Source organism: Chiloscyllium plagiosum, chromosome 24 (genome assembly GCF_004010195.1).
Source record: "Chiloscyllium plagiosum isolate BGI_BamShark_2017 chromosome 24, ASM401019v2, whole genome shotgun sequence".
Lineage (NCBI taxonomy): Eukaryota > Metazoa > Chordata > Chondrichthyes > Orectolobiformes > Hemiscylliidae > Chiloscyllium > Chiloscyllium plagiosum.
Window position 1 is genome coordinate 51,555,686 of NC_057733.1, and position 16,458 is coordinate 51,572,143.

Here is a 16,458-nt window from a genome sequence, read left to right on the forward strand (position 1 = left end):
TTGCTCATGTTGGGTATCGGTTCCTTCGTTCTGGTGAGTTGTTGTCTGAGCGTGGCTGTTGGTTTGTGTGCCGTTATGGCAGAGGGACAGACCACTATAAACACCGGAGGAAACATCAAAGAAGCGCTTCGCAGGAGGCTCCCAAGCACTGATGATGTCGCCTAGCCAGGGGACGAAACGTTTGCAACAAAAACTTCCAGTTCGGCGAACAGAACCACAACAACGAGCACCCGAGCTACAAATCTTCGCACAAACTTTGTATAATATATTGTTTCCACTGTTAAGTATCTGTGTAATCCTGCATTGTAGCTTAACCATTTTCAGACATAACCCAGTGCTGGTTGTTGCATGCTCCGCTATACTCCTTATTGAACAGGAGTCCGTTCCCTGGCTTTATGGTGATAGTACAGAGAGGGATATGTCAGAACACAGTTGCTGATCACCCCTCAGTGCCATTAGATCATCGGAATCTAGTCAATAGTAGAGTCACACAACACAGTGGTTGTACTCCACAAGGACTGTGTGGTGGTTGCTGTTATCACTACAGTCATGGACAGATGCATATAACAGTTAGTTTGTGAGGATTAGGTCATGTTGGTATCTCCTTTCTGTCAGCTCTCTTTCACTCAGTCCTGTAAGACAAGGGGAGTGGACTCTTCGCTGGAATGCCTTTATTGTCCTTGCTGTCCTCTATCTTCCAAGTGGTGTTTAACATGAAGATGTACTTACTCAGGTGAAAGAAGTAATAATTAATAATAATGATGTTGATAATATTGAGCAAGAGGTTTCTCTTTCCATCATAGACCTGATACTATGAGAATTTATGGGATCTAAAGTCAATATTGAAGTTTTCCACTGTTAGCTGTACATCAGGGTTCCTGCATCTCTGGTTCGTATATCTGGGGACACAGATAGAAGTGCCTCAGATATTGAGTGAAATGTGTGATTCTGTATGCATTGTTATGTCAGGATGTTGCTAAATACATACTTCCCAATTTTGACAAGTTCCCAGGTGTTAATCAGGAGGACTTTACACTGTTGACTGGGAGGGTTTTCCTTTGTCATGTTTCATGCCAACGTCAATAGCAGCTGGCCTATTCAGACTGTTATTCTTATTGAGTTTCTTTTCAAGCAACTTTGCTTACACCTAATAGGCCTGTCAGGTCATTTCAGTGTGTTGTTAAGAGTCAACCACATTGCTAGAATAATATTTGATCAAACCAAGAAATTAAATTTAGTTACTCAAAATCAAATAAATTATGGTCACCATGATGGTTGTCCTAAAAGTCCATGTCTCATATATTAAAGTTGATCTTTCTCTGCACCTTCTCTGACACAGTAACACTATATTCTGCATTCTGTTCTACTATCCTGATGAACTTATGTGAGGTACAATTTGTCTAGTTAGCACACAAAACAATACTTTTCACTGCATCTCAGTATGTGAATCAATAATAAATCCAATCAAATCAAATGATTTCTAGTGTCCTTTAATGAATGTCTTATCCCTCCTGCTTGGGTGGTTATGGGAGTTGTCATGAGAGTCAAATGGTTAGACTCGCCCAAATTGAGGAGAAATCATGATTGGTTTACATCTGGGGTGCTTTGGGTTCAGGTGACTGTTGATGTTTTGACACTGGGGCTGTTGTTAGAGGTATGTTGGGAAGGGTGGGGAATAGTGTTGCATTTTATAATTGCCCAGAAGTTAAGAGTAGGTTTTAATCTATCCTATTTTTCTTGAGTAACTGCTTAGATAATGAGTCAACACTGTCCAAATTTTCTAAATCTAATTGAAAGTTAGAGCTATTTACAGAAGGATCAAAATGTTTGGTTATTCTCATTGGAAGTTTAAACTTCTCAGGCAGTTCTCAGGTAATCAAATGTGTCAAGACTCCTGGCCAGCTCTGACGCATGGCCCTGATCTTCACTGCTACAATGTCTGTTTTACTTTTGGAGATTTGAGGTCAATGCTTATAGAGTTTTGAAAGGAATTTAAGGGGTAGCTAAAAACTTCTGCTAGTGAGCAAGTCTAGGAGAAAGAAACATAATATTAAAATTAGAGTCAAGCCATTCAGGACAGAAACTAATAAAATCTTCACACAACAGTGTAGAACTGCATCCCACAAAAATACATTCTAATAATATTAACTATGAAGTTTTTGTTAATTTCAAGGCTGTTAAGCAGTATGAGCTAAGGTCTCTGCAATTTGAATAGAGATCAACCATGATGTCATTGAATTGCAAAAGAAACTTGAAGGGCTGTGTGGACTATTCTGTTTATGTATTCCTAATAATGAGAATCAAAAAGGAGAGAATTTAACTTGATTGACACTTCCATTAGGACACGCAGCGCAGTCACTTTCAACATTAGCATCTCTCACTTGGCCACTGAGTTAAATCCATTGTTGTTTGTCATTTCTTCCCAGGACGGTATTAAAGCTGTTGTCTGGACAGATGTATTCCAGCTGTGCATTATGGTGATTGGTCTTCTGGCTGTGCTGATTAAGGGATCAATCCACGTTGGAAGTTTTGGAAAGATTTGGAACTTGGCACAGGACGGTGGCCGGACTAATCTTTTCGAGTGAGTTTTTTTTCCCTTCATTTATAGCAAGAAAGAATGTTTCCAATAGAGAGTTAAGGTATTCCTTGTACATCTGCTTGTCAGCCTTTTGTACATACCCTCAATAATAACTTAGCTGCCCCATCAAGAATGAAATTGGCTAAACATTTTGCATTTTTATGTCAACAGAGCACAATATTGGACAAGACAGCATGGTGGTTCAGTGGTTTGCATTGCTGCCTCTCAATGCCAGGGACTCAGGTTTGATTCTAGCCTTGGATAACTGGCAGTGTCTCCCTTTGCATGTGTGAATTTCCTCCCACAGTCCAAGGGTGGGCTGGTTAGGTGGATTGGAATGCTAAATTGTTGTGCAGTGTCCCGGGGTGTATAGACTTGATGGATTGGCCAAGATTTAAAATGGACATCTGAACTGAAAGCTGGAATTTAAATTTCATTCTTAGTGTAATTTCACTTCTCATAAATTGGAAGTGAAAAGTTCATCTGTACTTCTGAAATTTAGCAATCTTCAATATCAATTATACTAGATTAAATAATAAGCAAAATTTTATTTGTTCCAATATAGAATTCGAGTCAGGTCGTATCTTCATAACTGGGTGAATTAAATGGATGGTCAAAAGAAGGAAGTATGGGAATAATAAACTTCACTTATCTAGGGACACCCAAGTCAAGGGAAAAATGACAAAACAAGTGGAACAAAATAGAAGTAGGATCAGAAGTAGTATTTTGTTCGGTGTTATGACCCACTTGGGAAAGTGCACTGATTCTCAAGCTCTACTACTCCCAGGGTCACAACAAGTTAGTAAAAATCAACTCAAAGTTGCTTTTACAGCAAAATTCCAAATTTACCTGTCTGATAGACTCTGGTTAACAGGAAACACTGACCAGGTTCCTACACTTAACAAGAATTACTAATTATTGTAAATAAAAATGTTCTACCCACAGGCCAACAAAAAAAACTAGTGTGTAACTTTACTATTTAAAACTCTAACCTATGTAAGAATCTGTACAGATGTACATGTAGATTAATACAAACAAACAAAATGATATTATAAGTGGAGGGGAATAAAACTCAGTAAATAGAGTTCAATGGCACTAATTCACAGGGTTCAATGAGATGTTCTTTTTTCTTTCCAAGACTTTCTGCTCTCTCCAGCTTCTTGCACTTCTTAACAGGAGGCACAGAGCAGTTGGGACACAATTTACAAAATATCTTAGCTGCTAGTTAAAGGCAACAGCTTACAGAAAGCGGAGAGAGAAATTAACTGCCTTTCATCAGTCTTCAGGTACTTTACAGCAGAGAGAGAGCTGGCAACTTCTCCACTTCTAATATAAACAGCCAAGCTGTTCACTTGCCCAACCAGAGAGCTGTTGTCAGGTTGAAGACTTTAAGAATCCACGCCTGGTCACATTTGCACAAACCAATCAGCAGTCTATTACTAGCTGAATCCTGTGCCATTTTATCTCTTTTCTCCAACTGATTTAAACAAAGCATCAGTGTAAACACAACTTACAATGAGTTCGAATAATATACTTTTGAAAAGTATAACAATTCCTTCCACAGACCATTGTTTTAAAACAGTCCCTTTTCTGGTTCAGACTACTATCAAGACTAAAGAAAAATAAAAAGATGTGGTCTTTGCAACAGCTTTAAATACATAGTAGAAGATATAAAGAAATCATCTTTGAAATAACTGGGGATTATTTTCTTTTAGTTTTGATCCTGACCCAAGGAAAATATACACATTTTGGTCTGTTATCGTTAGAGGTACATTTGGATGGATATCAATATATGGTTGTAACCAAGCACAGGTGCAAAGATACTTGGCCTGCAAAAGTGAGAAAGAGGCAAAAAAGTAAGTTAACAAATAAAATAAAATTAGGTTTTTTTCAGGTAAGAAATTACAAGAATACTTCTTTGTCCCTATGTTCATGGAAAAAGTAAACATTACCGGTCATAATATTTTACCTGTAGAACAGGAACTGGGGAGGCCCAAACCTTATTCAAATTTTAAAATTCAGTGTGAATTTTTAAAACTTTTTGGATATTGTTGCTGAGTTTTGTTTGTTCTGTCATGGGATGGGTGCCATTGTTAAGGTCAGTCTTTATTCCCCAATCATAATTTCTAAATTTCTACATTAAAATAGCTTGTTCCTGATTAGTTCTAAGAAACAATCCTTAATGCAATTTGTCTTCCTTGTCAAACTTGTCCATCTAATTTGTCTTGTTAGTATACAGATTAAACTCACCCTTGACAATTTTATGCCTTTCTTACCTCTGTAAATTATTTCCTGGTTTGTTGTTTTGTCTTCAATAAGGCAACCCTTTGAGGTATTTAGATGACTCTCAGCCATGACTTCTTTCTCTCGCCATTTATTGTTTTTACCCAAACTGATTCCACATCACGATCTATTGTGCATACATCATGACTCATCACCAAAACTACTCCACCTCCTTTTCCTTTTGACTGTTCTTCTGGAACATTGAACTCACTTGAATATTGAGTTCCCAATCTTGGTCACTGTGTAATCAAATCTGCTTAATAGCTGTCAAGTCATATTCCTTTATTTCTATTGGTGCCATTTAACCCATCTATCTTCTTACAAATTCCCATTTACATAATTTGCATACAATTCCCATATGCCGCAGCTACAACATATTCTCTGTCCAGCCATTTCTATGCTATTATAGAATCATAGAGATGTACAGCATGGAAACAGACCCTTCGGTCCAACCCGTACATACCGACCAGATATCCCAACCCAATCTAGTCCCACCTGCCAGCACCTGGCCCATATCCCTCCAAACCCTTCCTATTCGTATACCCATCCAAATGCCTCTTAAATGTTGCAATTGTACCAGCCATCACCACATCCTCTGGCAGCTCATTCCATACACGTACCACCCTCTGCGTGAAAAAGTTGCCCCTTAGGTGTCTTTTATATCTTTCCCCTCTCACCCTAAACCTATGCCTTCTAGTTCTGGACTCCCCGACCCCACAGAAAAGACTTTATTTATCCTATCCATGCCCCTCATAATTTTGTAAACCTCTATAAGGTCACCCCTCAGCCTATTAAATATATTAAAACTAAATTTCTTAACTACACCAAGGCTGTAATTAAATCTGCTGATTTAAACCAATTGGTCAACCGAAAGACAAAAGAAATACACACTTATCACCTACTTATTTTCCTTTGATGTCACACTTTTGCTCTTATAGGAGGAAGCAAATTGAAGGGATTTTCTGCTATAGGTTTTATGTCCTGCCATTGCTGCCCTTCTTAACCAGGTCTGTTCTCTTTATGAAGTTGCTCACTCACCCTTTCATATTGTTTGTTTGATATGCTGCTTACCCCACACTCTCTACTGCTGTTTATGAAGCTGGTATCCCTAGTTTTCTCAGGCTGTTCTCAGGCTCCTATTTGCTGTTACTGTTTCACAGTAATTCTGACTTGCTGAATACTCCCAGTTGCTTCTCAGTGATGCTAACTCATTACACATTCCTCCCAGTTACTTCTCAGTGATGCTGTCTTGTGGCACACCTCCAGTGTACTTTATAGTGATGCTAACCTGCTGTACGCTCCTCTAAATCTGCTTCATAGTGATGCTGATTTGCATACATACCCCAGTTTTCATCATTGTAGTTCTAACTGCTGCATAGTCGACTCAGTCTCTTGCCATTGGTGAGTTTCGAAACCATGCCTCAAAAACATTGGCTTGGGGTTCACCATTGATAGTCCAGTGATGGTGGTGGTCATGGGTCTGGAAAGTGCTGTCAAAGGAGCTTTGGTGAGTTTTTGTGGTGCAGCTTGAAGATGATACACACTGCTGCTACTGAGTATCAATGGTGAGGTGGGAGCAGTATTCTAGCATCTGACTTGCGCTTGTAGCCATTGTGTGTGTATATGGCTAGTCCAGTTCAGTTTCTGCTTAGTGATAACGCCAGGAATATTGATAGAGGGGGATTCAACGATAGCAACACCATTGATAATCAAGGGGTGATGGTTAGATTCTCTCTCACTGGAGATGGTCATTGTTTGGCATTTGTGTGGTGTAATTATTATTTGCCACAAGTTAGCCCAACCATTAGAGTTCAGTTGTTTTCTACATGTTTGAACAAAGACTGAAAATAGATCCACAGTTCTCCTTGGACAAAGTCTTAACATTTCAGATCAGTAACCTCTGTTCAGTAAGAACAGAGTAGATGGTAAAAGAGGGGGAGGTGGGGCATTGTTAGTCAAGGACAGTGTTACGGTAGCAGAAAGGACCTTTGAGGACTTGTCTACTAGGGTAATATGGGCTCAGGTTAGAAACAGGAAAGCAGAGGTCAACCTGTTGGGAGTTTTCTATAAACCTCCAAGTAGCTCCAGAGATGGAGAGGAAAGGATAGCAAAGATAATTCTGGATAGGAGTGAGAGTAACAGGCTAGTGGTTATGGGGGACTTTAAGTTTTCAAATATTGACTGAAAATACTATATATAGAATACATTAGATGGATCAGTTTTTGTCCAATGCATGCAGAATAGGTTCCAGATACAGTACGTAGATAAGCTAACAAGGGGCGAGGGCACATTGGATGTGGTACTGGGTAATGAACCTGGCCAAGTGTTAGATTTGGAGATTGGTGAGCACTTTGGTGATAGTGACCACAATTCGGTTTTGTTTACTTTAGCAATGAAAAAGGATAGGCATATACTGCAGGGCAAGAGTTATAGCAGGGGGAAAGGCAATTATGATGTGATTAGGCAAGATTTAGGATGCATAGGATGGGGAAGGAAACTGCAGGGGATGGGCACAATTGAAATGTGGAGCTTATTCAAGGAATAGCTACTGCGTGTCCTTGATAAGCATGTACCTGTCAGGCAGGGAGGAAGTGGTCGAGCGAGGGAGCCGTAGTTTACTAAAGAAGTTGAATCTCTTGTCAAGAGGAAAAAGAAGTCTTATGTTAGGATGAGATGTGAAGGCTCAGTTAGGATGCTTGAGAGTTACAAGTTAGCCAGGAAATACCTAAAGAGAGAGTTAAGAAGAGCCGAGGGGACATAACAAGTTGTTGGCATGTAGGATCAAGGAAAACCCTAAAGCTTTTTATTGATATATCAGGAAGAAAAGAATGACTAGAGAAAGATTAGGGCCAATCAAGGATAGTAGTGGAAAGTTGTGCATGGAGTCAGAGGAGATAGGGGAAGCACAAAATGAATATCTTTTTCCAGTGTGAATACTGACAAAAATAATGTTGAGAATACTGAGATCAGGCTACTAGACTAGACTGGATTGACGTTCGCAAGGGGGAGGTGTTAGCAAATCTGGGAAAGTATGAAAATAGATTAGTCCCTGGGCTGGATGGGATTTAATCCTAGAATTCTCTGGGAAGCCAGGGAGGAGATTGCAGAGCCTTTGTTTACAGGAATAGTAGCAGAAGACTGGAGAATAGGAAATGTTGTCCCCTTGTTCACGAAGGGGAGTACAGACAGAACTGGTAATTATAGACCAGTGTGCCTTACTTCGGTTGTGGGTTAAGTGTTTGAAAAGGTTATAAGAGATAGGATTTGTAATCATCTAGAGAGGAATAAGTTAATTAGGGTATTGTGAAGTGTAGGTTATGCTTCACAAACCTTATTGAGTTCTTTGAGAAGGTGATCAAACAGGTGAATGAGGGTAAAGCGATTGATGGTGTACCCAGATTTCAGTAAGGCGTTTGACAAAGTTCCCCACAGTAGGCTAATGCACAAAATATGGAGGCATGGGATTGAGGGTGATTTAGCAGTTTGGATCAGAAATTGGCTAGCTAAGAGAAGAGAAGACAGAGGGTGGTGGTTGATGGGAAATATTCATCCTGGAGTTCAGTTACTAGTGGTGTACCGCAAGGATCTGTTTTGGGGCCACTGCTGTTTGTCATTTTTATAAATGACCTGGATGAGGGCATAGAAGGGTGGGTTAGTAAATCTGCGGATGACACTAAGGTCGGTGGAGTTGTGCTCAGTGCTGAAAGATGTTGCAGGTTACAGAGGGACACAGATAAGCTGCAGAGCTGGGCTGAGAGGTGGCAAAAGGAGTTTAATGCAAAAAGTGTGAGGTGATTCACTTTGGAAGGAACAACAGGAATAAAGAGTACTGGGCTAATGGTAAGGTTCTTGATAGTGTAGATGAGCTGAGAGATCTCGGTGTCCATGTACATACATCCCTGAAAGTTGACACCCAGGTTGACAGGGTTGTTAAGAAGGCATACAGTGTGTTAGCTTTTATTCATAGAGCGATTGAGTTTTGGAACCACGAGGTCATACTACAGCTGTATAAATCTCTGGTGCAGCCGCACTTGGAGAATTGTATGCAGTTCTGGTCACTGCATTATACGAAGGATGTGGAAGCTTTGGAAATGTTCAGAGGAAATTTACGAGTTGCCTGATATGGAAGTAAGATCTTATGAGGAAAGGCTGAGGGACTTGAGGCTGTTTTCGTTAGGGAGAAGAAAGTTGAGAGATGAAGTAATTGAGACATATAAGATTACCAGAGGGTTAGATAGGGTGGACAGTGATAGACTTTTTCCTTGAATGGTGATGGCCAGCACGAGGGGACATGGCTATCACCCCTCAATTTAAGGCTATAGGACAGATGTCAGAGGCAGTTTCTTTCCTTACAGAGTAGTCGGGGGGGTGGCACACACTGCCTGCATCAGTAATAGACTTGCCAACTTTAAGGACATTTAAATGGTCATTGGATAAACATATGGATGAAAATTGAATTGTGTAGGATAGATGGGCTTCAGATTGGTTCCACAGATCGGTGCAACATCAAGGCCCGAAGGGTCTGTGCTGCGCTGTAATGTTCTGTGTTCTATGTTCTAATCTATTGGGTGAAACCTTTATCAAGACCTGAACTACATAAACGATGGAAAAGAATGTGACAAAATCATGCAAGAATTGCAATGCGGCTTATCACAATGTTGGAAGCAACCTACATTTTGGGCACTGAGTCAAAATTTTCACAAGCACCAGTGAGTTGCTTATTGAAGGAGAAAATTGCTTGTTCACAATCTTATTTATTTGGTACATTAATATGCAGCTTCGTTTACTACCATTCGCTGCGAGCTGCCAAGAATTGTCAACCTAGCCTGGAGTGATTGAATTGACTAGGATTGTTTTATTTAGAGCAGAGGAGACTGAGGGGGAACATAGTTGAGAGGTATAAAATTATGAGGAACACAGGGAACTATAGACCAGTGAGCCTGCCGTCGGGTGTGGGCAAGTTGTTGGAGGGAATCCTGAGGGACAGGAGGTACATGTATTTGGAAAGGCAAGGACTGATTAGGGATAGTCAACTTGGCTTTGTGCATGGGATTTATATAAATGATTTGAATGTGAGCATAAGAGGTATAGTTAGTAAGTTTGCAGATGACACCAAATATGGAGGTGTAGTGGACAGCGAAGAGGGTTACCTCAGATTAAAACAGGATCTTGATCAGATGGGCCAATGGGCTGAGAAGTGGCAGATGGAGTTTAATTCAGATAAATGCGAGGTCTGCATTTTGGGAAAGCAACTCTTAGCAGGACTTATACACTTAATGGTAAGGTCCTAGGGAGTGTTGCTGAACAAAGAGATTTTGGGGTGCAGGTTCATTGCTCCTTGCAAGTGGAGTCGCAGGTAGATAGGATATAAAGAAGGTGTTTGGTATGTTTTCCATTATTGGTCAGAGTATTGAGTACAGGAATTGGGAGGTCATGTTGTGGCAGTGCAGGACATTGTTTATGCCTGTTTTGGAATATTGCATGCAAATCTGGTCTCCTTTCTATCGGAAAGATGTTGTGAAACTTGAAAGAGTTCAGAAAAGATTTACAAGGATGTTGCCAGGGTTGGAGGATTTGAGCTATAGGGAAAGGTTGAATCGATTGGGGCTGTTTTCCCTGGAGTCGGAGACTGAGGCTTGACCTTTATAGAGGTTTATAAGATCATGAGGGGCATTGGTAAGGTAAATAGACAAAATCTTTTCCCTGAGTTGGAGGAATCCAGAACTAGAGGGCATAGGTTTAGAGTGAGAGGAGAAAGATATGAAAGAGACCTAAGGGGCAACGTTTTCACACAGAGGGTGGTATGTGTATGGAATGAGCTGCCAGAGAAAGTGGTGGAGGCTAGTACAATTGCAACATTTAACAGGCATCTGGAGGGGTATATGAATAGGAAGGGTTTGGAGGGATATGAGCCGGGTGCTGGCAGATGGCATTTAGTGGGTTGGGATACCTGGTTGGCACAGCAAGTTGGACCGAAGGAACTTCTTCCCTTGATAGAGGGATCATAGATTCAGGATAAGGTTCATGTTAAGTAGAAAGTTCGGAGGGATTTGAGGAAATTTGTTTTCCATTCACAGGATGTTGGGAATCAGGAACTCATTGCCTGTAAGGGTGGTACAAGCAGAAACCCTCAACATTTTAAAAAGTATTTACATGTAAACTTACGATGCCAAGGCATAGAAGGCTATGGGCCAAGTGCTGGAAAGTGGAGTTAGAATAGTTAGGTGGCTGTTTGTGACCACCACAGCTTCAATGGCTGAAGGGCCTTTTTCTGTTCCGTAGGCTTCTGACTGTTCACCATACAGTGTGTACCGGATATGAATTCCTGATATTCCGCCTTCCTATTCTCAAGAAGTATCTCTTCTACTGAGTGTAATGGGCTGATCTCTCTTGTGAGTTTGGGTCATCTTTATTAGTTTGTCACTATTTACCATATCTTGATCATAATCTCAGGTATGTCACATACTTCCCTGGTCTCTGTCTCCTGAGCATTATACAGTAACTCAGTAAGATCTTCTATCTGCTCTGTTGTCCCCAGTCTTTGTTCATTTTTGAATGGCTGAAGTCTATTGTATTGACTTACTAGGACTTGAAAAGTAAAATGGTTAGAATTAAGTGCCTGTTTGCTTTTCTGAATGTGAGCAATGTAATAATGGAATGGGAATCAAGAAAACATCAGATATGTTATATCAGTTCAAGATAATTGAGGAGAGAGGTGATAATGATAAGAAAACAACAATTAAGATCAAAGGAAAACCTTTTGATCTAGATTTAGTACAAATTTGGGTCCCAACAAGAGATCACAGTGAACTGGAAATAGAGGCATGATATGGTGATATCCTGAAGTGTTATGATCAAGTTAAATCACAATGTAATAATTGTTTTGTACAATTCTACACTAAAATTGGTGAAGGAACACTATGAACACATATTGGTCAATACCGCCATGAATCGAGGAAAAAAAGTGAAAGAAACTGACATGATTTCTGTGAAGAAAATAACCTAATGGTGGCAAATGATTTCTTTTAAGCAACCAAAAAGAAGATTGTATACATAGTTCAGATGATTTGTATATATTTTAATATTATTATATTATGTGATGATAAAACAATGTTTTTGAAATATAGACGTTTATAAGATCATGGGAGCATGGATAAGGTGAATAGCCAAGGACTTTGCTGCTGGGTAGGGGAGTCCGAAACTAGAGGGCATAAGTTTAAGGTAACAAAGGAAAGATTTAAAAGGGACCTAAAGGACAACATATTCACCCAGAGGTGGTGTGTGCATGGAATGAACTGTCAGAGGAAGTGGTGGAGGTTGATACAATTGCAACATTGAAGACCATAAGACCATACGACATAGGAGTGGAAGTAAGGCCATTTGGCCCATAGAATCCACTCCACCATTCAATCATGGCTGATGGGCATTTCAACGCCACTTGCCCACATTCTTAATTCCTTGCGAGATTAAGAATTTATCAATCTCTGCCTTGAAGACATTTAACGTCCTGGCCTCCACCCCGTGCTGTGGCAATGAATTCCACAGGCCCACCACTCTCTGGCTGAAGAAATGTCTCCTAATTTCCATTCTAAACTGACCCCACTAGTTCTAAGGCTGTGCCCATGGGTCCTAGTAACCCCGCCTGACGGAAACAATTTCCCAGTGTCCACCCTTTCTAAGCCATGAATTATCTCTAAGTTTCTATTGGATCTCCCCTCAATCTTTTAAACTCTAATGAATACAATCCCAGGATCCTCAGCCATTCATCATATGTTAGGCCAACCATTCCAGGGATCATCCTTGTCAATCTCAGCTGAACACGCTTTACTATCAGTATGTCCTTCCTGTGGGGCCCAAAACTGGACACGATGTTCTAATTGGGGCCTAACAAGAGCTTTATAAAGTCTCAGTAACATATTACTGCTTTTACATTCTAACCCTCTTGAGACAAATTACAACTCAAACTCAAATTTCGGAGCAGAGGGATACAGATGCTTAGGAATTGGATGGCAGATTTAGGCAGTAGACTTGGATCGACTCAGGCTTGGAGGGCTGAAGGGCCTGTTCTTAGGCTGTAAATTTTCTTTGTTCTTTGTTCTTATTACATTTGCTTTCTTAACCACGGATTCCACCTGCAAGTCAACCTTTAGAAGACATCTGGATGGGTAGATGAATAGGATCGGTTTAGAGGGTTACGAATCACATGCTGGCAAGTGGGATTAGATTAATTTATCTGGTTGGCATGAACAAGTTGGACCAAAGGATCTGTTTCCATTCTGTACATGACTGTAGTATAAAGAATATTCATTTACGTACCAGCATGGATATAACTGTATTCACAAAACAAGCAGCCTGGATTTTTACTGCACTGCCTATAAGTATGATGGAGGCAGGTTAAATTGAGGCATTCAATTCAGGATAATGGAAAAGAGACAAGAGTTTGGCACCAAGTCAAAATGCTCAGACAGCCAATGCAGAAAAAATAGGCTGAATGGCTTCCTTCTGCTCCATAACAAGTTCTGGTGATAATTCCAATCGAAAAATAAAGTGAAACTGTAAATACTGAAAGAAAATTATTTGCAACCATATAAACCTCAATGTGTTAAAGATTGAAAACCGAGGCATTGTGACAGTGCTACTCCATTAACAAGGTTATCTTGTCCTTGGTTTGTTTTTCTGGAGAGGTTGTAAAAGATACACACTCCAAAAAGTCTGGGTTTGGGTGGGTTTTAGGACCAGTTTGATTATAGCTAACAGATACTGCCTCAGGAAAAAAGGCTTTTAAGTTTTAAAGAAAACACTTGTACAATGAAAGGGGAGTAGCCAGTTCTCCCAGCTCAGCTTTTCTCTGGTTTAGTTTGGTGTATGGCAGTCCGGCTATTCATTGAAAGCAGTCAGGCAGTTGTGAAGCTGCAGGACCCAAAAGAAGCAGCTCCATGCTGGCCCTCCTTCTCTCTGACTTCTCTCCAGTAAGACCCTGTGTTTGATTTTACCTTTTGTGCCAAGGGGTGTTTATGGGAATTGTTGCAAGTATTTGCAACAGCATCATTAAGTTGGGATGACCTGTTGAGTCTTCAGATAGGTTAAGTTACCCTGCATTCTGTTTTCTTCAGTTTGTGTTTCATTCGGTAATCTTGTAAATAAATTCTGTTTTATTCAAAACTAAGTGGTTTGCCCAGCTGCATCACTACTGGAATATTTGTTTAAAACAACTAGCAAAGTTAGAGTCTGGGCTACTTTCTTGAAGTGTTTTGAGGAGGTCTGACCTGGTCCATAACAGCATTCGCTGTTAAAATGAACCAAGACATATGCATGGTTCAGATATTACAGGTAACGTTAGAAACTTCTGACCAATGTCAGTTAGAGAAAAACGTACCCACATACCTGCCAGTATTATTTTCAGACCAAACTTCTCATGCTGTCTTTTCCCGAGAGCTTCCATTATAGAAAGCTACAGAGGCCTCAGCACAGCACAGGAGAACAAAGTCACATATTATCATGACACCAGAAGACCTGTGACTACCCTTTCAAGGCAGCAGAAAATAGAATAGGGATTTAAACTGCAAACTAATTTTGGATGAAACTTCCATTCCACTTTTGAGATATTGCATAGCATGTTATTACATTGTTTCTGATTCTTAACCGTTTTATAATTAGTCAATAACATTAAATGTCAGATTTGTTTAATTTCTTAAAACATTGAATATGAAAATTTAATTAGTTTTTAAATTTATTTTAAGCTCAGTGTTATTTCGTGATTTCTAGTGAAAAGTGGGGTGAAATGTGGCTGGGTAGGGTCAGTGGATATGGTAAGTGTAGGGTGACAAGTAGGTGACTATTAGACTGGAACAGGAAATTAGAGTGGAGCCACGGAGTTAATTGTCCAAGTTGGATGGTGTTGGATGCCTGACAGGGGACTAGGCAATCAAAATGAAGGTGGGGGGGGGGGGCGTTAGTGAAACGGGGAATAATGATTATTCAGTTATACAGTTATCCAGGAGATGGAGTAGAGCTTAGTCCCTCTGATGTTTCCTGGGTAAGTATCCAAATAAGTTGAAAGCTTTCAAAATCTTTGCCTTAGTCATTTGAAGATCCAGAATTCCAGACACCATATTGGAAGTTTAAATTTTCCAGGCAATCTCCAGTGGTCATTGTATCAGGATCTCTGAAGGATCCCAGTGCACACCTATCAGGATACTTTGCTATATTATTTTTCGGTTACAACATCTGGACCTATGACTTAGGAATGAGTAAGCTGAACATCAATAGAAAGCGAATTGAAACTTGTGAAAGAGACAGTACAAGATGCTGCTCAAGATATCTTACCAAAATGGAAAATAGAGACGAAGAGTGGTGATAGATGAGACACTAGGAATGAGTTTAGAAAGAAGAATTAAAAGAAAGAAACCTAAGAGTGATGAAATTGAAACTAAAATAAATAACACATATTGACAGTTAAAGAGTAATAGTCCAATAAGATGCGTGTGAAGTTTTGGAGCTGGAAAGAAATCACAAATGAGTTATGCACCAAAAGGTGAAATATTTGGGAAGAAGAAAGCCAGGGATAGCTGAAAAAAACTCCATAGGGGTCAGTATCCTAAAACCAAGTCACCCTTTCTTTACACATGCATTGTACTTGACACTGGTTCAGCTTCCTCAGAGCCAGCTCTCAGAGTGAACAGGACCTCTGACACTCCTGTTTATATCTATCAACCAGGAATCCCCAATTTGACCACATTAACCCCAGTGACTAATATTCTCTGAGGGCCACCTAGCTGACCTTTGCAATCACTACATTAACAGCAGATGGGGAGTCCATAAAAGATTAGGATAGTCAAATATCGTTTGAAAAGGAGGCAATAGCAAAAAGATGCACAGAATATTTGTAAATTATATAATAGTCCAAATCAAGGGAGCCCTCAAGAAAAATTAACAAACATTGGACCAAACAGTACAATCTAAGATGTAAGAAAGTACAGGGAAATCTCCTGCCATTGAAGAAGTAAAACTGAAAATCTAAAAGCCCTTGGAGAACCAGAATTAGAAGTGATGATGAAAATGTGTGATTAAATATAGACCATAGGATAAGTTATTTGAGACATTCTTCTTTTGTTCAGTAAACTAAAAAACGTAAAGTAATGGAGTGCAATCATTTTAGAACTATTCATGTAATAAGTTGCCTCATTAAAGTGATCTTGAAAACAATAATACATTACCATAACCATAATACTAAAGTTTGAAGAAAAAATTGGTGATATGCAGTCTGAATTTAGATCTGGAGTAGGAACAAGATAGGGAGTACTTAGCCTAAGAACAATTTCTGATAAATATCTATAAGTAACAAGAATATTTACAAATGCATCATTGATTATGAAAACACATTGAATCATCTTTATCAGTAAAAGTTAATACAAGTTTGTTGAAATATGACAAGAACAGTAAAGATGTGAGATTTATCCAGACCCTATACTGAGATCAAATCGCGAGCATCAGGTTCAAAGTCAAACAGACATGTTTCAAATTAAAAAAGGACTACAACAAAGCTGTGATTTGCCACCAAAGTTATTCAACTTGTACACAGAACAAATATTCAGACA

General features: G+C 39.6%; 1 pseudogene; it reads left to right on the forward strand.

The window, feature by feature from the left end:
* LOC122562358 overlaps positions 1-16,458 on the forward strand; it is an 87,668-nt pseudogene that overhangs the window by 24,132 nt on the left and 47,078 nt on the right.